The sequence below is a fragment of the Uloborus diversus genome, chromosome 7 (assembly GCF_026930045.1).
Source record: "Uloborus diversus isolate 005 chromosome 7, Udiv.v.3.1, whole genome shotgun sequence".
Taxonomy (NCBI): Eukaryota; Metazoa; Arthropoda; class Arachnida; order Araneae; family Uloboridae; genus Uloborus; species Uloborus diversus.
The window spans coordinates 60,278,518-60,302,706 of NC_072737.1; positions in this window are offsets into that span (position 1 = coordinate 60,278,518).

Consider the following 24,189-nt stretch of genomic DNA (forward strand, 5'->3'; position numbering starts at 1 on the left):
TAAAGAGAAAACTCACCAAGCCAAGCGACGTACCTGTAACGAAATAATATCAAAAGAGAAAATATGCATTGCAGTCTTACCGATATTGTGAAAATAAAACAATTATTGTCGAAATCTTGACAATTGCGCCATTAAATACCTCCTTTATAGTACAGTAAAATTAGGCCAAAAAATGGCCAAACCCAAACATCCAAAAAAAAAAAAGTGAAACCTGTTGCAAATTACTTCTTACCCTTCCAGCAAGAAGGGGTAAAAAGTCCCAGCACTTTGCGCGTCGGGTTTTGGGGGGAAAGGGGGGGGACGAAATAATCCTCTATTTAAATAAAAATAATTTCCATTACTTAAAAATAATTCTCAAACCACGCAGAAACCACTTTATAATAGTAAAATAATAAACTCTTACAGAAAAAAATTCCAATTAACAGGGGTGCACAGGCGGGGGGGGGGGGGGAATGGGGGGGGGGAGGTTATGGAGCAGCTTTGCGTCATTGGAATTTTTAAGGCAGTTTTTTCAAGGTCTATTTCTTTCTTTTTTGAGGGTTTTTATTCTGGATGGATACTCCGTCACACTTAAGGGGTGCGCCATCGCTTGGGGGGGGGGGGGTGACCCTGAATTTACAATCTAAAATCAACTATTGCATTGAAGTTCACGAAAAAATTTCCCTGATTTAAACTTTTCCGAAGTACAAAATGCCACACAATGATATGGTAATGTCAGAATGATAATTCTAAAAGATCTAAGCGAGCTCAGTAACCAAATTATTTGTCTTTGAAATTATTAAACTGTTTAGAGCGCTGGAAAACAAAATTCCTGTGCAGCATAAAAAAAGTCCAAACTGACCAAAGTTTCCCTACTTCTTCTTGATTAACTTACTTCAACTTTTCTAAAATCTTTTGCCATCACCGTAAGGGGGGACAAACCAAAATTGCCAACAGTGAGACGGGCAATGCTGCAATTCTGCATCCTCTAAGTCGATGGGGGTTCTCATTTGCAAACACCGAGCTACCTCTCTTTTACGCAGCTGGTTATGTGAATTATGCTAAATATGCAGACATATACTTGCAACACTATCTCAAACTTTGAGTATATTATGCAATAAAAAAAATTGATCATATCGAACATCAGCTAAAACATCCAACGATGCAACGCACTGACAAATTCAGGTGGTCTAGAACCTGTAGTGATTCAACGATAGAACAAGTCTTGATGAGAGCAATGAGCAATACAACAATAGAATGCTAAATATTTACAGCTTTTTGTCTCCCAGTTTGGAAATCACAATCCGTTTCTAAAGCCCCCAGAAGTTTCCTACCTCTCAAGTTGGTAGTGGTATTGGTCGCTGATTATAAGGTGAGTTGCGATGAGAACTTTAACGTTCGGGTAGTAACATCAAAGGATATTGAAGGCAAACAATTTTGTGGCATTTCTTTGTAAAGGAGGTAAGCAGTTATGTCTTTAGCTTCTGTTACGAGAGTAGTTACTATCTGTAAAGATGGAATAACAAATTGTTAAAAACTTCTGGTGCGAGTTAAGCGCTGCTTCTCCATCAGCATTCGATGAATCTGGTTTCAGAAGGGAAGAAATTTTGTATTGTTAAAGTGCTATTATCTGAAGCAAAAGGTTCATCCACCATCACAGAACGAACAGCTGGTGTCATATATGAGGCAGTGAGAAGCAAAGGGATGTAAGTGGACATTTTCAAGTTTTGAATAAAACGCGTTTAAAGATAAGATCCTAGGTAGGCTTTCATTGATTTTCTTTTCTAAATCAAGCTGTATAGAAGCAACTACCAGGTCTACTAGTACCATCTCTTGCCCCAAGATAGAGGAGGGGTTCACCAACCATTTGTACTGGTTATCTCCAAATTTTTAATTTGCCACTTACATCCCTTTGCTTCTCACTGCCTCATATGTAATAGATAGGAGATACCTGCTTGATCATTTTTTTTGTAATGATCTGTAAGCTTCAAGGAAATATGCCAGCAATGCAGGGTTAGGTAACTTGTAAGTATGGGAAAGCTAGTGTCGTTTTTGATGGATGCAAAGAAAGCACCACAGAAATATAATGTGCGTCCTATTACAACAGCCAAGCCTTCTGCTCTAGAAGACTTTTTGCGTCTCAAATCTTGTGCTTGCTCTGATCTCATTGGATATAGTGAGTGTTTGAAAAGTCTGAAAGTGCACTGAAGTGCTCAATTATATGCACAAACTGTGTTAGACATATCTGCAACAATAACGATTTTGCTGAGGATCTAGATTCCAAAAAACATCTTGATAACGAAGACTTTTTGTTACAAGCTTAGAAGAAATCATTTGAAAGCAAAACACAGTTCAGCGTAATTTTTCTGGCCATTTAGTTAAATGTGCACCATCAGAGGGGCGGGGGGGGGGGAGGGATAGTATTTTAGTATATAATTTCGTTTTGGGAGGTGAGCTACTGTTCTTATGAGGTGGACAGTCCTGATTTAATGCATTTTAGATTTGATTGAAATAATACTTCTAATTGAAATAAAAGGGGGGGGGGTGAGGATTTATTTTATTTTGCGGAGGGGGGATGCTGTAGCTTTGAGAGGAGGTGCACCATCGATCTTGGAGGATGGACACACTCGATTTCTAATTTTAACTTAGCATAACATAATGTTTCCATATGAAATTTATGGAGGGGGTTTCGGGGGTACTGCTTCGTTTTACCGGGATAGGGGGGCTCTGTAGCATTGGCGAGTTATATTATCCCTCTTGGGGGTCAAACACTTTTAATTTCATGCTTTTAAATTTGGTATAACATATTATTCTCACTTTAAATTTACTCTGAAAATTCTGGAAAAATACCCAAAACGGCAATTTTTAGATGCCCCCCATTCCAAAACCCGACGCACAATGGGGTGGGACTTTTTACCTGTTCTTATTGGGAGGGTAATAAACAATTTGCACCAGGTTTAGCTTTTTTTTTTTTTTTTGGATGTTTGGGTCCGACCCCTATTTTTACTGTACTATTAAATATGCAGTAAAATACTATATAATTTATAAACAGCAAGGTTTCCTTCTTAGACATTTTATTTTTAATTTAAAGGAAATGTAATGTTTGAACCCTTCTCGATATCAACTCACATTAAATGTCTCGAAAATTTATACATAACCCCTGGGCCCGACTTACTAAAAGTGAGGTCCAAGGCCCACAATACTTTGGAGTCCCCTATGCTTCAGGGATGTATTTTATTAGAAGTGAACGCCTATGATAAATAGTTGAATCCGGAGTTGGAACCAGTTTTACCTGAAAAGGAAATTTATTTTCCCTGAAAAACAGACCTGGTACGCCGTTCCGGCATCAATTCACCCTGTACTACACATCGGTTAACCATATCAATGAAATTTTACGATAAAGATTGAAAGAGCATCACTTTTTACAGCAGAAATAATTTGTTAACTAATGTAAACAAAGTTTTCCCCGGTTATACTACAGCGCTCTCTTGTGTGCAAGTCGGCGCCTTTGATCTTTTGAGAAATGACTGAGCCTGATAAGACGCGCATCGAGTGAAGCCTTGGTTTAACTCATGTCTATATCATTTTTCGGTATTTCATTTGCGTTGTCATTATAAGGAAATGTTTTAACACTTCAAAGAATGAAAGAAAACATGTTTTATGAAACTATATTACCATGAAAAAATAATAACCATGCTCTATTAATTGTTAATCGTAAATAAATATACATATTGTAAATATTATTGAAATTGGTCTTATGTGAATCGTTTAATAACCTGCTCAAGAGCAGTACGTGAGTCATAACTCATGAAATTTTTGGGTTTAGGAAAACTTTAGTTTTACCGATTTCTATGTAGCAATATTAACTCCAAATTTGCCGAATCGTTAGCAAAATTTGAGGAACACGGAATTTTTGGGGAGATTACTATGACATCCCATCGGGGAGCCCTGAATGGGAAACGTCATCATTTCTTAATAAGCTTGACAGTTTAAATTTATAGAACCCTTTTTTTCATGTTTTTGAGTGAAAGATTTTTTTCTTCTTTTAGGGGGGAGGGGGCGGCAAATTTCAAATCTGCCTTGGGGTGGCATGGAGCTAAATTCGGCCCTGCAGTTTTGTTAATATTTCTAAAACATATGATCAGGGCCGCTAGCAAGTAGCTGGAATTTTGTTAAGGGGGCGGGGGATCCAAGACGGAATGAACTTGAAAAATGGGGGAATACTGAACAAGCTTTAGCTGTTAATTATATTGACTAGTACTATTTCAATTAAAACTACAGTTATTAATGCATGATAAATAGCTTCAAATTAATTAGCTAATCAAAATTTTAAGGCATTAATAAAAGGTAATTAATCGAAAAAAAATTTAATCACCTCTAGATAGTATGAAATGAAGTCTCCAAAAAGCGTCTCACATAAATTCCCAAATATGGTTGTGAGAAATTACCCGCTCATATTAACAGTTTTTATCGTTGGGAAATGCAGATTTTTCTGCTCTCTATGCAATTTTTTTCAATTCTCTAACTTAACTATGGTGGGAATTATTTGCATTAAAAACGCGAATTTTTCAAGAATTCGCTGCACTTCAGGCACTTTAGGTAGTTTACACTTTTCAAATCCTTCGTTTCTTTCTTTCTTTTTTATTTCAATTTCTTAAAAGTATTTTATTTTGTTGTGACCCATAATCCTGCCCAAGAGTTGTGAGTTTCCGGGACACAGCGGACAAATTCGCGGCAATCCGTGATTGTGAAAAAATTATATAGTTCGCAAACACGAATTGCGATAGGACCCTACTCGTTGGGTTTCTTGTTTATTCAAATGGAACGGAAATGATCCAGAAATTGGCACCCGTGGTGGTACTGGTGATTTTTTACAATAGGTAGCACGAGGCATATCCATAAAAAAAAGAAATGGTAATTAGGTTCCGGTAATAAAGATTAAGATTTTTATGGCCGATATCCACCAGTACACTAAGCATAAAGATTTTTTACAGCGTGTAAAGTTATGCATTTTTATTTCTTATCAAACTTATAGATGGGTATTAGTAATCTGTAAATATTAAAGACGATTAGATGACGTTTCGCTGTTTAAGTTAATCTATATAGGAGTTTTTAATGAAAAAACATAATTTTACACACACAAAAAAAAAACTTTTTTTTAAATATAAAGTTTGCTTGAGTTAAGCCTGAAATAAATATGAATAAAATCAAACCACAGACGATTTGTAACTATGATGAAGAAAATTTCATTCTCTAAATAAATATTAAAAACAATTGTCGTCACAGGAATCTGAAAAACCAGAGCAGCATCAGTTTTATTGAAATGAGGATAATAAGCTATTCGTGATTGCTCAATAACCCTATGACAAATTACAGGACTACTGCAAACACAAGGAGTGTGCAGAAAACAATATGTTATTTATTCGATGCTATTTTTGTCTAAACGTGATATTTAGATGGGATACCAAAATAAGGTGTAAGGTACAAAATTGTAAAAATAAAACACATTTCAAAAAAATCCACTACAACCTACCTATCATTTTTGGAGTGCTTTGAATTTTTTTCTTCTGTGTTTCGATTTTTTGAAAGATTTTTTCCCTAATTTGAGGAAGAAAACGTTTGCTATGGACACCAATAATAGATATGCGTTGAGCAACCTCAAAGACTCACAAGCCTCTTGTAGGAGCCCCTGGCACCAGGCACCTTCTAAAAATGTGGTGCTGTCTACAATGGCTCCGCTGCGGACAGCCCCTTCCCTGATGATCCCAAGGTGTCACTTTCCTTTCGCTATATGGCCCAGGGCCTTGATATGGGCTTCCCTCAAAACTATTCCTACAAATGAAAGTGGGACAATTTCGAGAAAGGTTTATAATGGCTACTCATCATTGTTGACGAATGAAAGTTTCCCGGGGTTCCCTTTGGTGTTGCATGGCTTTCTCCGATGCAGTCCGCTTCCCTCAGGGGAGCAGACTGATCGGAGAAAGCCATGGGTGTTGAGAAAAAGATAAGCAAACCAAACCAGGGTCTGAAACCAAACTACTTTTGCTGTCCCAAGTCAGCGTTCCTGTACACAGGCGCGAAAAGTTTATCGGCTATCATCAAGGGAAGCGCTAATGAGGTGGGGTGCTAATCGATGGTTTAATCTATCGCAGAGTGCGAGGTGACCCTGGGTGGCATGTCTACGGGCAAGGCCTTTCCACAAGGAAAAAAAGCTTTCTTTCAGCAAGTGTGAGTCAGCGGTTTTAAAGAAGACGAGGGGCTTCCTAAGGTTTTACAAAGATTTGAAAACCGTTTACAAAAATGAGTGAACCAATCTTGGATTTTCCTATATCGCCCAGTGGTTTGATTTTGCATCTTCTAGGCGACAGAATTTTTTCACTACGCGACATTGGTGTCGCGTAGTCCCTATGTTAAAAAATGCTCTGTCCTACACACATGCACTCTCATACACATACGCACTCACACGCATACACACACGCGCCTTTACACACATACACACATGCCAACGTGCATACACACAGGGCTACGCACATACAAAAACCTAATCTTACACATCTAATACACACGTCTCCGTTCAAGAGGAGGGGTAGGCTTGGAGGGACAGGAGCCGTGTCTAGAAACAAGTGAGTAGGGTAGTAACCAATGAGTAGTTTCCTTCGCAACTCGTGATAGCGAAAAACATAATTTGAATTCAAAATTTCAGAATTTAAATTAATTTTTATTTATTTTTTTTTAATTTTATTTATTTATTTATTTATTTATTTTTTGATATCTTGTTCAACTACCCTCTTTCTCTCTTGGCTGATCTTGGGACGATCTAAGGGAAATATTTAAATTTATTGTATATTTTATCGTTTACTTAATTACGCTAATTATGACTCGGGCAAATGATGAGAAAAATCATTTTAAAACAGAAATATTTCCTGTTTCCGTTTAGCTTTATTTCCATACCATTTTTTTGTCCGAATCCTTGCGTCTTGAGATATATTAATATTAATTAGTCATCAATGGTCTGTAGAAAGACATTGAATAGGAATTAGCTGCGTAAACCTGCGAACTTTGGACCCTGAGCCCAAACAAATCGAAAAAATTCCCTAATAACATGCCTGTGTAAACAAACAAACCAGAGAGGTTTTAACTCCTTAAGACCGAGGCCGGCCGTATACGGCTTTGTAGCTTAGATCCGAGACCGCCCGTATCCGGCCGAATTCTGCGAATTCAGGGGTGGTGGGTAGAAAAAGACACCCTACTGCGAGACCTCCCCGAAGAAGACCCTTTCTTCTAGCCGATAGCTATTTAGCAAGTGATAGCGACAACTGCATGAATGGGGAGCTGCTAATGACTTGATGTCGCTTAACTTCCTCAAAAAATGAGAAAAGATGAATGCGTTGTACGATTTCGTTTCAATTTCCTCCACTTCTAATCCTCACTTTTTTGTACCACTTTTTTAAAAATAAATTCTATTCTAGGATTTATAAATTAATGTTTTGTATAATTTTTATGATAATTCGTACAACATTAAAGCACAAACTTTGCAAATAACTGCATATACATGCTTCAGGGTTACAAGGAACCTCGAAACACGGGTGTGCAATTAATACTTGCAATATTTCGCCATCTATTAACCTTTTTTATTTTTATTATTTTTATTTTCAACCCAAATGTATTTATTTCTTTCCAGTTTTAGAAACTTAAAAGTAGTACTCAGCAAATCAGAGCTTGGAAGGCATCTAAACAAAACAAATTTGCCCAGAGCTTTAACTTGCTCGTGAAAATATACTGCACCCCACCACACAACTGTTACCCAAACAGTAGCGCCCCTCAAAAAGTGAGATAGGAGGTCATAATTCCACAAGGACTTAAAACACACATAATATGTAGAAATGTATGCATGGGTCAACCAACTCCAGTATTCAGGTCGCACGGGTGACTAAAGAAAATGCCTTAGATACTAGTTCTCTTAGAATGGTCGAAAGAAAAGAATTTTGTTACGATATTATACAATTTACAAACTACCGTATTATCCACATTACCTTCAGAGTTCAAAATTTTGAGTAAAGTGATACTTGCTAGCAATATAATATATATTTGCACTTATAAAAATTTAATCACAAAATAGCATTTTCTAATTTTCTTCTGAACAACATGTTATTCATTAATTTGGGAAATTCAGTCAGTTTGTCAACATGTAAATTCAGAACCATGATTTACAAAAAAAAAAAAGGGTGAAAAATGACAATCTGCTTAAATCTTCAAAAACAGTTGTCTCTGAAGTGGGATAAACAGAAATTTTTAATGGCGCTAAGTCACATTGTAATATTCCTTTAACGATTGTAGTGTAACAAACACCAAAAAATCGGATTTAATTCTTTCCTAAATTCATTTATTTAATGTATAAAGACATTATCTCTTGCTTTCAGTAGCACATCCCACAACTTTGTTTCCTTGAAAATATAAATTAATTGTTCAATTCAAACAAATTAAAGTACATATTTACTTTTGTATAAATGACATTATTCAGGAAAACATCATCAGAATAAATTGTAGGGAATATTTTTTTTAAATCATGTCATACAGCCTTTTACTTACTGATAAATATTAAGAAAATCTAAATCTGTGCTTCTACATCTGTTGCATTTACACTTTTAGCACTAATTTAGAATTAATTGATTTTTTAAGAGAAAACAAATGTCACCTATTTCCCCCAATATGAAATTGTTGTCAATAATAATTAAGCGATTTCAGAGTTGCATCAAAACAAGAAAACTTTCGTACAAAGCAAGATTTTTAATCTCATTGATGTAACCTATTTTCATTTTGTAACAAGTGAATATTTTTTACTAGGTGTCAGACGTAAAAAATTTTTTACGTCCGACACTGTTACATTCCTTTAAACAACGTATGTTTCCAACTGTGTTTCTCCTTTTTTTGCCTTTAATTTCAAAGTTAAAGTGAAACATGCATAAAAAACAACTTAGTGAATTTATTGTATATACATTTAGGGTTGATAGGGGTAAGTAGGACCCCTTTTGAGAAAAGGTGTGTTGAATGAACATATTACTGTTGATTAAGATCAATTTTAGCAAATTTGCCAAAAATATAAAAGGAAAAAGAAATTGGAAACACTAAATGACTGCGTCTATGTAAAGTTGCCAAAGAAGAACCATTATGAACATTCAACCCATATAAATCTGGATGGTTTTCTTTCAGGTAAGTTTCACAAATAACTAATTACCAGCTTTTGTAGCTGAACTATCAATTCCTACTAAGTCATCAGAAATGTCTTGTATTTCACTAATACAAATATTTCATCAAAGTTGCTTTTGATTTTCAAATCCTCACTGTTAGGGGGAGGGGGACCACTTACCCCATAGTGTGGGGATGTCTTGTAGGGAAATTTTACGGGGTAAGTGGGGGGGGGGGGGGCCCTCCTCTAAAACAGTTTTTAATAATATTTTACTCAAAAATTCTGATTGCAGTATGCACTTTAAGTTAAATTGTACATGAATGTTTGATGATCATAAAAAAATAAATGCTAACCGGGGAAACACTTCTTTGAAAAATGCTGCTTAAACTTGCCAAAAAATATTTTTCCGATTGTTTTTTTTTTTTTTTTTTTTTGACTTAAGTTCTCTGACCTAGAAAAAAAATTCCACGTAACCCAAATATATGCAAAACTAATCACTTTGATGAACCATGACTTGATCAATGTAAAAAAGTATAAAAACCATATGGATATTTCAGTTTTTGGGGGGTGACCCACTTACCCCAGTGTCCCACTGCCCCCAATCAACCCTAATTTTGAATTTACTTGATAAATTTTGTTTCAGTATATGTAACCTATAATTTACATATTTATAACTGTAATCATTGTTATGTATTTACATTTAAGAGCAATAGTTTACGTCCAATATGAACAATTTACGTCCGACACCAAGCTAAAAATATTTTTTAAATAATTTTATTCCTTATAATATCATTTGAAAACTGTGAAATATGCTTCAATCATAAGTGTACTGAAGAATTATGCTGTTTTTAAAATTAAAATGTAAGCCAATTCACAGACTTTTAATAATTTTCAAGTGAACCATCAATTTTACTATTTGTGTGTTTACGTCCGACACCAACTCTTTAAACGTTTTTAATTTATACTTTAGGGATCTATTTTGAAAAACTAACATGATTTTTTATTCAGTGGGATTTTGTAAGTATCTTGTAAATAAATTTGATCATTTTGGAACAGTTTATATTTGGTAAATGGAATTAAAACTGAGAAATTTTTCTTCATTTTTTACGTCCGACACCATGGAATTGCCCTGGTTCATTTTAAAAAAGCTCAGTAATCTTTGCCATTTCACTTTGCCCCACATTCCCCTACGTTCTATAAATCAAAGAAACAACGTTTTCGCATTTTAAAAATAAATTTTTTAAAATCATTATTCCAAACTTATTTTGCTCCTCAAAAACATACTTTTAAAACGTTTTAACTGAAATACAACAATGTAGAAAAATACATAATGAAAAGCATCACAACTTGGGCATCACACAATGACTGTAATCAGATTCAGTAGAATTTATTCCAACTCAGTTTTCAAATCGAGTTCCGAACTGCAAGATTATTTTTAACACATTTATAATACTAATACTAATATAGATACGTAAATTAATTTATACATTTACACTTGGTAACAAAAATCATACCATAAAGTTATTCAACGAAATAATGACATACGGTGAGAGATAGTAGATTACAGCTAATTTAAAAATGACTTCAACGGCAGATGTTTAAAAACAAAAAAAAAAGGAAAAAAAAGGAACTTTATTTACTACACAAGTTTCTGCTATCCAAAGAAGTACTTTTATGAAAGTTCCAGATATGAATAAATTTTAGACATTATTGAGCTTTTTTTTTTACTTAAAGATGCCGGCCTCAAAATGTTAATTTTGTCAGAATTACAAAATTCTTTCTCAAGGCTTCAAAAATGCTGCTAGTTATTTTTCTTAAAACGTGCTCAGTAACCATAAAATATTTAAATGAGTTTGCTTAAAAGCACTGGAGAAATTTTGTTTACGTAAAACTCCTTTTCTCAACTTTGGAACATGGCGCATTTTTGCAATTACTGACTCAAGCGTATTCGCAGATTATAGAAGTTAACTTCAAGTTGCTTAAATTCGTAGAGCCCGTGCAATTAATGCATTTGTGATGCAAATGCGCTGGGATATTGATACATTAGAGCTATTGATGGTAACCATTGATAGTTTTAACGCAGCCCAATCGCAGAGCTAATCATCGTTAGTGAAATACCAAGTGATGTACGGAATTTTCCTATAGCATGTATTTTCTCTCTGCAATTGCACAGCGTTAGCAAGCGGCGTTTCAAATCATTGCAATGGAGTTGCGTTGAAATCAACTCGCACTGCATGTGAACGTTCTCATAGCTCGCCTGGTATTTCTCTCTCTTAAATACACTGCTTAAAATAATTAAAGGATATTGTAAGTCTTTGTACAAAAAAAGGTTTTAGCAAATATTTTTTTGCATACAATCGAAGAAGGGAGTTACAAATGCAAATTTTTCTTAATTTCAAGCAACGCAGTATGCAAATTTTGAGTTTGACGTCGAAGACGACGTTTTAGTGGCGGCGAATGAGGTTTCGCTCAGCAGAAAATAATGATCGACACTCAGTAAGCGCGTTGCTTCGATGAATGCGATGTCTCAACGAACTCATTTAGCGGAATCAGAAGCTTCTAAAGTGGTTGGCAGGCTAGAGGGGAGCCAAACACAAGCCAAGGCAGCAGAAGCTATTGGAGTTTTGCAAAGTGTGATTTCAACTATATGGAAACGTTTTTTAGAGACTGGAAATGCTGACCGAAGATCAGGGCAAGGCCGCAGATAGTCAACAACGCTGAATGAAGACCATTATTTAGCTTTAACGGCTCGGAGGCACCGAAGTATGAATGCCACTCCACTACAACGACACCTTCGCTCGGGTGCTGGCACCACAATTTTAACACAAACTGTCCGAAATCACCTTCACGCTGTAAGTCTGTATGCTCGTCGACCAATGGTGTGTGTCACATTAGCTGCGAGACACCGTCGCGCTACAGGGAGTGGGTAACAGAGCATGTGAATTGGAGAAGAAATGAATGGAGCAATATATTCTTTTCTCTGACGAGTCCCGTTCTTGTCTTTATCCTGATAATGGCGTATTTTCATCTGGAGGGAGCGTGGCACTAGAAACAATCCAGCGTTCGTGCCTGAAAGTGTCGGATTTGGTGGTGGTGGTGCGATGGTGCATGCTGGCATCTCCATTGATGGGCGCACCGATCTGCATCCTAATGGAACTCTGACCGGTCGTCAAAGTAGGGATGAGATCCTCAGACCTATTGTAGTCTCTTACCCTGCAGCAATTGGAGGTGACTTCATGTTAATGGACGACAATTGTAGACCACATCGTTCTAACTTGATGAATGATTTTCTTTTGGCGGAAGGAATCATACGAATGGATTGGCCAGCGTGTTCTCCAGATGTGAACCCAATAGAGCATGTTTGGGACATTCTAGGCAACGAGTTTCTGGACGCCTACCACCTCCACAAACTCTCCAAGAACTGGAAAGAGCTCTTCAGGAGGAGTGGGGCCGAATACTCCAGCCCCTCATTAATAGCCGCATTAATTCCATGCCTCAGAGGTGTTTTACATTGCTGGCCGTCCGGGATTACCATACCCCTTACTGGAAGCGATTTTCTTTTAAGGACACCCCAATTTTTTTATCGCTTTTCTCATACGCACAAAGTGCGTTTTTCCCCTTTTGTACCCAAAAGTTTAAAAAAAAAATCCTCCCACACAAATGTAATTTTTGTCTCACATAGTTTACTACGTCTGTCGATAATGTATCAATCATCCAAAAAGTTCCCCAGGTTCAAAATCAACCCAAAACCTCAATATCCTTTAATTGTTTTGAGCAGTGTATATTGCTCAATTCGAACGCAAATGCATCATGGCTACAAGGCCTAGTTCATAAACATAGAATACCGTGATATTCTATATGGGACTAAGTGCTTAAGTAAAAATGTATTCAAAGAAGATAACAGTTCATTTAATAAGTGAACTAGCAAGTTTTAATGCACAAAAATTGCAAAACGTTGGTAATTCATTTATTTAATTTTCAAGCACAAAGGTATTTATTCGTTATTACAGTTCATGTTAAGACTTGGTGATTAGCATTTCCAAACAAGACAGTTTAAAGGGCAGAAAGCGACCTCCATGAAAAAAAAAAAAAAATGCTTAACCTCATTTTGGACGGCGAGGTATTTAGAGCGGCATTAAATATTTTGCATGGAAAGAGGAATCTGCCGTTCAAAGGACGAAAAGTAAGGCCATTTCTATGGAAAATCCAGATGGCACTGCGCTCAGGGAGAGCGCTATTCTTCTCATTCAGTCTCGCTTCAAATCAGTGATTACATGCTAATTTCGCAGTTTAAAAGTCCCGTTTTTAGGATTGAACTTATTCCAACGCAAAAGATAAATTTTCGAATAAGTTCTATTTGTCACACGGGTGTTCATTTATTTTCTGAAGTCACACAAAGATTACATGTCTTTTCTTTACTGAATTATACCATAAGCTTTTGAAGTGGTTTTTCTTTTATTGAGAATTGCCACTATCCTCGCGTGACCAAAGTTGATGTTACCTTGATTTTTGGTGGATTTCCATGACAAAAAGAATAAGTTTGCCTCGTTGTTTAAATATTTATTAAGAGGAAACATTTTCGTCTCATGGTTACAAATCGATTGCGTTCACTTAAGGCTCTAACTTAAGCATAACACTTAACTCTGCGAACTCCAATGTTTACCGGCCTCCTCGAACGAGAACCTCTTGGGTGGTGGCGTCTATGCCCCACATACACGCATGCCTACCCACAAGCACACACACAAACACACGCCTACATACACACACACGCGCCTCCACGCCTACATACACACACGCCTACACGCCTAAGCACACAAACACCCCTGCATGCCTAAACACACAAACATGCCGAAACACACAAACATGTCTAAACACACAAACATGTCTAAACATACACACGCCTACATACACATAAACACGCCAACACTCACACACGCCTAGACACATACACACAAACACACGCTTAGACTCATGCACACAAACATACACGCCAACACACACACTCGTGCATAGACATAATTTGAATTCAAGTTGTCAAAAACTCTAATCTTCTTTTTTTAATTGCTAATTTCGCAGTTTAAAATCCCAGCTTTCGCATTGAACTTATTTCAACGTAGAAGTTAAATTCTCGATTAAGTTCTATTATTTTTTTTCTAAGCCACATCAACGTTACATAACTTTTCTTTGATGAATGCAGTATACAATAAGCTTTTAAAGCGATTTCTCTCATATATATAACTAGCAGTACCCGCACGGCGATGCCCGTGCCATGAAGTCAAAGGAAGTCCGTTGAACAAAAAAACTCCCCTCCCCCGCCTCCCTTCTGATGTAAAATGATAATTTTTCTTCAACTAAAATGCGTACACAACTTTTCAAAAGACCTATTAAAGTCTCTTTGAAATTTAAAACTATTCGCCAAACACGTAAAAATATTAACAGTAGCTTTAAAACTCAAAATAATCCTTCAACTACATAGTTCATCGCTTAAAGTGCCAAGCAACCACGCTACCTGCCCTTTAGTGGGTGAAGAGGGTTGTTTTCCCTGTAATTTAAAGTGTTTCGCATAATAAACAATGCTATAATAAGAACATTATAGAGAACAATCACAATTGAATAGTACTATAAATCAAATTATTTACTTAGGTAAGTAACTATCTTCAAATATAAAAACAAAAACAAACGTTGAAGAAATAAGGAAAACGAAACCTCAATAGAAAAATCCTACAAAATCAAATTACGTACTTGAACATCGAAAAACTAGTATGTTGTGGCCATCACGAAACTTTCTTCTAAATTTTTCTTTTTTTTCTGATCCCTCCCCATGCTTGACGAGGAAGCAATATTCCCAACAAAAACAAAATTACACATGCAAAAAACTTGACGACCATCCCAATGTCTGAATTATTGCAAAAGCAAAGCAAAGAGCGAAAATTGAAAGTTATTTTAAAAGCCTTGCTTGAATTAATTACAAATATTTTATTTGTTAACAAACATAAGACGGCAACAGTTAAAAATTTTAAATCATTGAGATAATATTTCCGATCATTTCCATACAATTAAAATCACGAGAAATACGCAGACGACAATCTATTACGATTTATCATTCTTATTGTTGCATTAATAAAGCTATTTTTATTCGGAAAAAAAAAAAAAAAAAAAAAAAATGAACACCTCTTGGAGCGATTGGCGTCAAAATTGAACCAAAGCCTGTTTACATATGGATTCACATATATTCCAAATTTCAACCAGAACGTAGCATTACTTCTTGAGATAGGGCACTCACAATGGAAAAAAAGAACGAGCGATTGTGCTACCCCCCTTTTTAGCTGTTGACACCAAAATAAAATCAGCTCTTATACCCACTAAGGGCTACCCGCCGATAAATTTTTCTTTCATTCCGTTCATTATTTCTTGAGATACAGCAGTCACAATTGACGACAAAAAACGTTCTATAGCTCAACCCTCGTTTGAGTTATTGACACCAAAATTGAATCAGCACCTGTTCCTGTTGTTGGCAACATATGGAGCAAATTTTGTTTGATTCCGCCAGTTACTTCTTGAGGAATAGCAAGCACGCGTAACTCAAAAAACGTCCCATTGCTCCACCCCCCTTGGAGGAATTCGCGCCAAAAACGAATGGGCACAAGTTCACGTAGGGGCACTTATGTGTACCAAATTTCGTTCGATTTCATGCGGTAGTTTTTGCTGTAGAGCGGCCACAAAAAACTGGTCACACACATACGTGACACACACACACATACACACAGACAGACAGACATTTTCCAAAAATAGTCGAAATTTACTCAGCACACCTCAAAACGTTCAAATCCGTCAAAATTCGAAATTCGAAAATTTGCACGAATCCATAATACTTTCTTCTATATATATTAGATATAGAAGAAAGTAAAAAAACTCATTCAAAAATCTGTTCGCTCATCACAACAGCGTAGCATGGGCATGGTTCCTCCCAGCTATCGACACTGTCGGATAGCACTCTCTCGAAGAGCTAACTTACCCCACCATCTATTAGGAATTCATAGAACTAAACAATTAAATATTTAATTTGCAAGAACAAATATTTCTGTCAATCTTAATTTTTTTAAAAAAATAGCCTCTAACATTCTTCAGTAAATGGACTATTCAACACAAAAAGATTTTTTCAATTCGAACCAGTAGTTCCTGAGATTAGCGCGTTTAAACAAACAAACTCTTTACCTTTGTATTATCAGTTAATTAATAAAAAAAGTAAGATATTGATACGTATATATATATATAGGGTAAAAGTGGGAGAGACGCCATACTTTTTGTAGAAATTAGATAAAAAATTCAAATGCAATACAAATCAACATTATATGTTTTATTTTAAAGTTGCACTATTATTAAGTATTAAAATTACCATTAACGAGTTTTAAACTTAAATAAAAAAGAAATAAAAATTGTAAGTTGACATCAGGCCATCTCTCCCTTAACGTGTGGGAGAGACGCCATATATGTTATAATTCCTTGTTTTTGAAATTTTTGCGGATTATATCCCTACCACAATTATTAAAATGCGGCGCGTACGTTGTACATGACTCATGATGCCATTTTTGGCGTAAGAAACATTTAATCCAGTCAGTTTTTTTTTTTGTGTGTGTGTGTGTGTTTTTTTTTTTTTTTTTTTTTTCGGTGTCCTTTTTTTTTTTTTTTTGTTAAATAATACTTTTCTCTACATTCCGCGCCCGCAAGCAACTTGTTTACGCTTCACTGTCGAGCTAGGTAGTTTTGAGATTGGATAAGAATTCTGAAGAATCTTTGTAGGGGTTTCTGTACTAATGGATGTTTGTCTGGAAATTGATGGTTTTTGTGAAGACTGATCTGGAGTGCCAGCACTTTCAGGAGGAAATTCAGGATTCGCTACTTCAATTAAACCAGTTATAGCAAAGAAATGAGGTGGAATAGCATTAGGATTGAGTGGAAATATTATACAAACTTTAAAACCTGATGTTGCATTTCCCACGGTATTCCATGAAGTTTTTGAGCTTCATTTTCCGATGTTTCTCCTTTTTTTTTACTTTTTCAATATCCAGAATTAAGTCATCTTCACTCCACTGCTCCCTGATTACCGTATGCTTCCTCGCGTATTTTCTTTTGCTTTCTAAAAACAAAAAAATTATAAACAGAACATCCCTTCATTTACACGTTTGAAAAGTTTGGCATCTCACCTCATTATGTGGGAGAGATGTCACATAGGTATAAATTATGTAAGTATTAACATATATTGCAAAATGTAGTTAAAATAAGTTAATAACAAGCTAAATCAAACATTAAAACCCCCCAGTTTTTACATTACGTTGTCTTTGTTTTACATTTAACACTTATTGAAACCGCAGCGACTCAAAACTTTCGTCGAAAAATGCTCGTACTAAAATAATCTTTTCGTCATACACACGTCACACTCGAGCACAGTCGACTAAGAACTGACACGTTCTGAAGAAAGTGTCTAAGAGTAAATAAAAACTGTGAGAAATACAGCCAGCTCTTTTTTAATCACTGATTTAAAATGTACCCTCGGTTATGCCTCATGGCTGACTCGAACCTACGCCCACTGGATCACGAAGCCCGCGCTTTCATGTCAAGCCACCGTGGCAACACATATTCTGCGTTCCAAGCATTTTATATTATGATACACATTTTCCCGTTTTCATAGCATTTTTCATTGCTGCTCCACTTCTATTAGTCATAGCAAGATGTTATACAGCCTATAGCCTTCCTTAATGAATGGACTATTCAACACAAAAAGAATTTTTCAATTCGAACCAGTAGTTTCTGAGATTAGCACGTTCAAACAAACAAACTCTACTGATTTATATTATTAGCATAGATTTATAGAAACTCTAGAACTAGTTTGTCAGAGATAATACTTTCGCAATTTACTTTATTCCGTCAGATATTTCATTTCCCTAATTGGTGTGACTTATCATCGTCTGGAGAAAATAAAAGAAATTAAACTAGATATTAAAATTTGTCAAAAGTGGATTTTTCAGTAGCTACGCGTCTTTTATTTCTTTATTAAAATTGCTTCTGAAATATTTCAGCTAATTAGAATAACATGTGCTAAAATATGCTGTCTCAATTTTCAAATTCATTACAAAATAGAAAAGTTAACAAATTTCGGATTGATTCTTACGGTTCAATTAAAAAACAAATGTTAAGAGATGTTGTTTTAAGGGGACTTTGATCTTATTATGGGGGTTTCGTTTTGGGGAATGCTTGGTAAAGTTGCAGGGATAGAAGCATGACCCTTGGGGTGGGAAATATTAGCTAAAGTTTTTGCATTCTGCTCAGTAAATAAATATTCCAGCAATTTACTCAAATGCTAATAGCTAAAGCAAGGGCGCCGACGGGGGAGAAAAAGGGGGAATGATTAATTAGCACTCCCACAAAATCGAATTTTTTAAGAGAAGCTATTTTAAAGGAATTATAATAAAATCGCCAAATATAAACAAAAAAAAAACGCTCAAAAAACATTAAAAGTTCTATTAAAATGTAAATTAAATCGCCAAATCTGTTTTTTTTTTCTTTAAATTTCCAGGTCTTGCTAAGCGACAACGTTAGCACATTGACGAATTATTTTACATTTTTATAGAACACTAGCAAAAATACCCGGCCTGGGTCAGTAATAATTATGAGAAACAATCGTTACTTGCATTTGTTTTCTGTTTCTAATGAAAGAATTAAAAACACATCTTTTTGACGTGATTAAAAATCTTGCTTCTTCCTTACTCATAAAACTAAAATAGCAATACTGCCGTGCTAAGCACAGATGTGGTATCTGCACATATTATCAAAATTGAGTTATTGTCACCAGGTGGTCGTTAGTAATTTAATTTACCTAAATCTCAAGTTTTTTGGCGATTTGTGAACAAGAAATATTAAAAAAGGCTTTAGGAAAAAAGTCGTAACTGCAGAGTTTGCGGAGTTTGCTAAGGCAATTTGAACGTAAGTGACAAATACTAAGCCTTTAAAGTGGTATCTGCGCAGTTACCACTTTTTTCCTTAGTATTTTTTGTAGATACAACTTTTATACCTTAGTAAAGCAGCACATTTAATAATGTAGCAGTTTATTATAACACAGAAATAAAAATTAGTTTACCGTTGAATAGTTGATACAGGTTGATAATAAAAATTAATACAACTTTGCATAATTGTTAAAGTAAATATTCAGTTTTTTCTATTCAAATGTTTATTTAAAATGTAAATTCTAAAAATGAAATGTATGTAAAATATTCATATCTAATTCTTTCATGCAAAAAAAAAAAAAAAAACGCATTTCATTCTACGGCCAGTAATATTTTTATTTAAGTATCGTCTGCTGTCAAAATTATCTTCATGCTCGGTAAAAATGAATCTAGAAAATAAAACATTATAAAAAACACATTCTTTGAATATAAAAAAACAGAAAATTGTTATGGATTACAGTGTCCAGAGTTTTGAAAATGGTATCTTTCAGAAGGCAGATTCTACAAAATACAGCGAAACAGCTAAGTCCAAAGAAAGCTTATTTTTTTTAGTATTATTTAATGATACTTTGAGCACGTTTTACTAAGCTATTTTTGTCGTATCTGTGCAGATACCCCTAAAAATGCCTATTAATTGTCACTTACGGTGAAAATAGCTTAGTATATGAAAAGGTTTTGAAAAGAAAATTTGTCGTAACTACATTTATTAATTTTAAATTAAGATTTTTACAAAAATACTCTCTCACGGTTTTTAGATAAGTTATTTACGAAACAACTACCGCAAGTTGAGCATTTAATTAAGTCATAAATCAAAGAAACGAGTTGTAAAACTTTAATCGTCAATTTCTCATTTTGAGCTCTACTGCAGATACCACATCTGTGCTTAGCACGGCAGAATAAATATAAAGAACAGAATAGTATTCAGTTAGAAACGAAAGCATGAGAGTTAAGCATATTCAAATTTGAAGAATTCCAAAATTATGAAATTAAACTTCACATGTTTAAAAAGATTTACAGTGGCTCCCAAAAGTCTTCGTACACCTGCGACTTTCAACGAAATAGGCCCCAATCAATTGGTTAGAATTAATATTTCGAAATAGGTATTTAATTATAAGATCTATGATCAATTTTTAACAAAACTACATGAAAAGTTTTTAAAAAATATTTAAACTTAATTTTTTAAAAATCAAAAACTAAAAAGTGTCGGAAATTTTATCTCACAAAAGTCTTCGTACACTTTCTAAAATGTCTATATATTATTGAATAATCTAACTTTTGATTAAGTTATTAATTAGTAGAATATCATACAATATTCATAACACCTTTTAAACGTCTGGGAAAAGATTTCATTCTTTTTCTTTCTTTTTTTGCGTAATTTCTGAGTAAGTGTTCTACCACACTTCGAGTCTTACTGTTTCTAGCTCTATTTTCGTTTTAAAGCCCTATTTTCGTAATCTAGCCTCCAGATAACTTTAAATACGTTACATTAAGTTAAAATCTGGAGATTTAGGGTGTATTTTCGAAACTTTAGGACAATTTTCGTGGCACTAGACGCAAATGTTGAAAACCGTGTGCTTCTTATCGTTATTTTGATAAAAAACAAAGATGTTTCCAATAACCAAATTTTTGGCTAAGAGTTCAAAATTGGTTTTTAAAATATTTAAAGGAACAGCATGATTCATTATTTCATCAAAAAATTACAAACTACCAAATCCTGATGCTGATATGCACCCTCACACTAGAGCACCTCCACCGTCCTGATTAACTGATCCAAATAAGTTCTTAAGATTAAGTGCCTAATTTTTTCTTCTACTTGCAGTTATACAACAATTTAACCAAAAATGTTAAATTAATTTTTATCTGTAAGTAAGACGTGATTCTAAAACGTTTTTAACTTATTTATAATTGATTTTGCGACGAAAAGCGTAAGCTTTCTGTTTTTCGCACGACCAAGAAAATTTCTGCGGGAAGAGGTCCCATTTAATTCAGCTAATCAGAGAACTTGGCGAACAATTTTAGGTGAAAATTAAATGTAATATGTTTCATTTAACTCTGCAGAAACGTTTACAGCACTCAAATGTGTATTTTTCATAATTTTTTTAACTTTAAATCTCCAATCACGTTTTGTCAACTTTGCCGGTTGACCTTTTCTTACTTTGTTTTCGGTCCGATTCCTTTCTTTAAAGCATTTTATCAAGCACTTTACTATACAAACAAATAAATTAACTAATTTAGAGACATTTCAAACCAATTTACCACTACTGTGGGGAAAAAATTCAAATTTTGAATGGTGTTTTCTGTTTTTTACGAATACCAGCCATTTTACACCAATAAGCACAATATTAAGGAATAAATAAACAAAAAATTTAAGCTAAATGACTTAAAAGGGTCAACACAATACAAAAATATTAATGAAACGGCATATGATAATTTTAATCATGAATTTATTCGAAAATATTTGAGTGTACGATGACTTTTGTGGCGTGTTATTTCTCTGTATCTTCGTTTTCTGACCCATTTCAAAAAGAAGATCCGTCAATATTTTGAAAAAACCAATAGGTTGTATTAAGAATGACATAGGAATGATGTGAAAAAATATTGGACTTCATATTCGAATTCAGTTTCGAGTTATTTTGGTTTTACTAAAAAATTTCAAAGTGTACGAACACTTTTGGGAGCCACTGTATTTGTTAATACTTTTTTTTATCATGGAATCTAAAACTTTCTCTGTATAGCTATTAAAGTACAAACTGTTTAAAAAAATGTAGCCGCCCGTGATCCCCTTGTACTTGCTGCAGTTATTTTGGGAAATTTCAATTATTATTGTTGTGGGTCCTTGGGTACGATTTAAAATATTACCAAATTTGCAGCAATCGTTATGGGATACCTTCGATAATGCTAGCCATCCTTACTTTCTAAAGCGGTAAGGTTTTAATTTTCGGTAAAGAGATATTGTCGCCAGATGCTGAGATACTTTTGGTCACCACAAAATGGCGCTAAACAGTTTCATCTGAAATGCTTCCAAAATAAGCAGTAAAATTCGGTGATTGTTTGAAATTGCGCAAAAAGAAAATTTGAGAGAAGTTTTTGTGCTCTTTATGGATTTGCCTAATTTAGTTGGTGGGTTATTTTACACATTAAATAAAGTTTTAAAAATTCGTTTAATGGCGATATTTAGCTTACATAATGAAAGCTGAGAAACATTATTACGTAATCTTTGGCTTCAAAAATAGCGACAATTGAAAAAACTGCCAAATGTATCAGCTACTGAAATCTTTGCAAAAATTTTGGCGATGTTTCAGCTGGTGGATTGGATAATGATTAAGTGTCCAATTCGCAACTCAAGCAAACTATAGGGGGCACTGAAGCCACCGTCTAATGGCGGATGAAAAAGATAAAACAAACGCACGCCGTAGCGTAGAAAATGCTAATAAGCCTAGTAATTTTTGTTTGTATGCATGACTTTTTTGTTTTATTCTTTCTAAATTAACTTTTAATGTCTTGTGGGATATTTTGCCCCACGTACACTGCTCAAAACAATTAGGGGAGCAAGCATAAAAGTGAAAAAACCGATCGAGACAGCCACGTATTGGCATACAATGGATAGTACACGCGTATCAATGCTCAATACAGGAAAAAAAAGACGTCAAAAAATTTGGAATTAAGCTTAAATTCTTTGAAAATATGGAAAAAACATGAAAAAATGAATTATGGCAACAATTTGGTTACATGTAAACAATAAAAAAACGGTACTGTTTAGGCATGATGCATGAGTTTTAACAGGGCGTGTGGTCTCGAACAGCTAAGACTGCTGCACACCTGTTTGCTATAGATGCGATGAGGTTATCGATCTGCTTTGGGGAATACTGTTCGACTCCTCAAGAAGTGCAATCTGCAAGTCTCGGACAGTAACAAGCGGCCTTGGTCGCGTAGCAATGCGTCTTCCAAGCATGTCCCAAACATGCTCAATTGAATTCAGGTCAGGAGAGCACGCTGGACATTCCATATGCTGTATTGTTTCAGCTTCAAGCATGTTCTCTACCAGATGAGCTCTATGCTGTCAGGCAATATCATCCCGGAAAACAAAGGAATCTCCAATGGCTCCAGCGTAAAGGATGACATGAGGTCACAGCATCTCGTCTGCATACCTTCGGCCCGTCAAAAAACCATTCCGAATGATATGCAGGTCCGTGCGTCCGCCTATGCTGATTCCTCCCCGTACCATCCAACCAACTCATCTGTATTGTGACCTTTCACGAATGAATGCGGGGTTATTTCGAGTGCCACTGTCCCTAGATAACAGAACAAGTCGGATGTCACACTCCAGACTGATTTGGGACTCGTCGGTAAGCAGCTTTTGGCTCCAGTCATGTTGCTCCCAATCTCGATGTTCAGCAGCCCATCTTCTTCGGGCCACACGGTGGCGTGGGGTCAACGGAAGGCAGATCATTCGCCTATGTGCATAGAACCCTCCCTCATGAAGCCGATTACGTACTGTTTGGCTGGACACTCTTCGTCCTGTTGTCAAGAGCAACTGTCTTTGCAGCTGCGTAGCATTCTCTATTCTATTTCGACGGGCTGTTAACAGTATATACCGGTCATCAGTTGCTGTAGTGGCGTATGATCGACCTTACCTTGGTCGACGTCTAACATTTCCTGTCTCTTGGAATTGATTCCACAGCCTTGCAACAACACTTCTGGTGACTCCAACAGCGTCCGCGACACTACATTATGCTTTCCCGGATTTCAGTCTGCATATAACAGGCCATGTCATGGATTCTGGTAAATCACGTTGTTGAGACATTCTCAAGTAACCTTGTCAAAAAAAAAAAAAAAAAAAAAAAAACTGCGCAATCGAATTCTACAGTTACGGCAATAAAACAGACGTTTCTGAAACATCTCGATTTCTGCCCTTATTTCCTTTTTCTAGTTTTTGACGTCATGAACACTGATTTGCATATAAAGTTTTCTTCTTCCGTTTCCTAGCAGGCTTTTAATTGTAAATTAGTTATTTTATGTTAC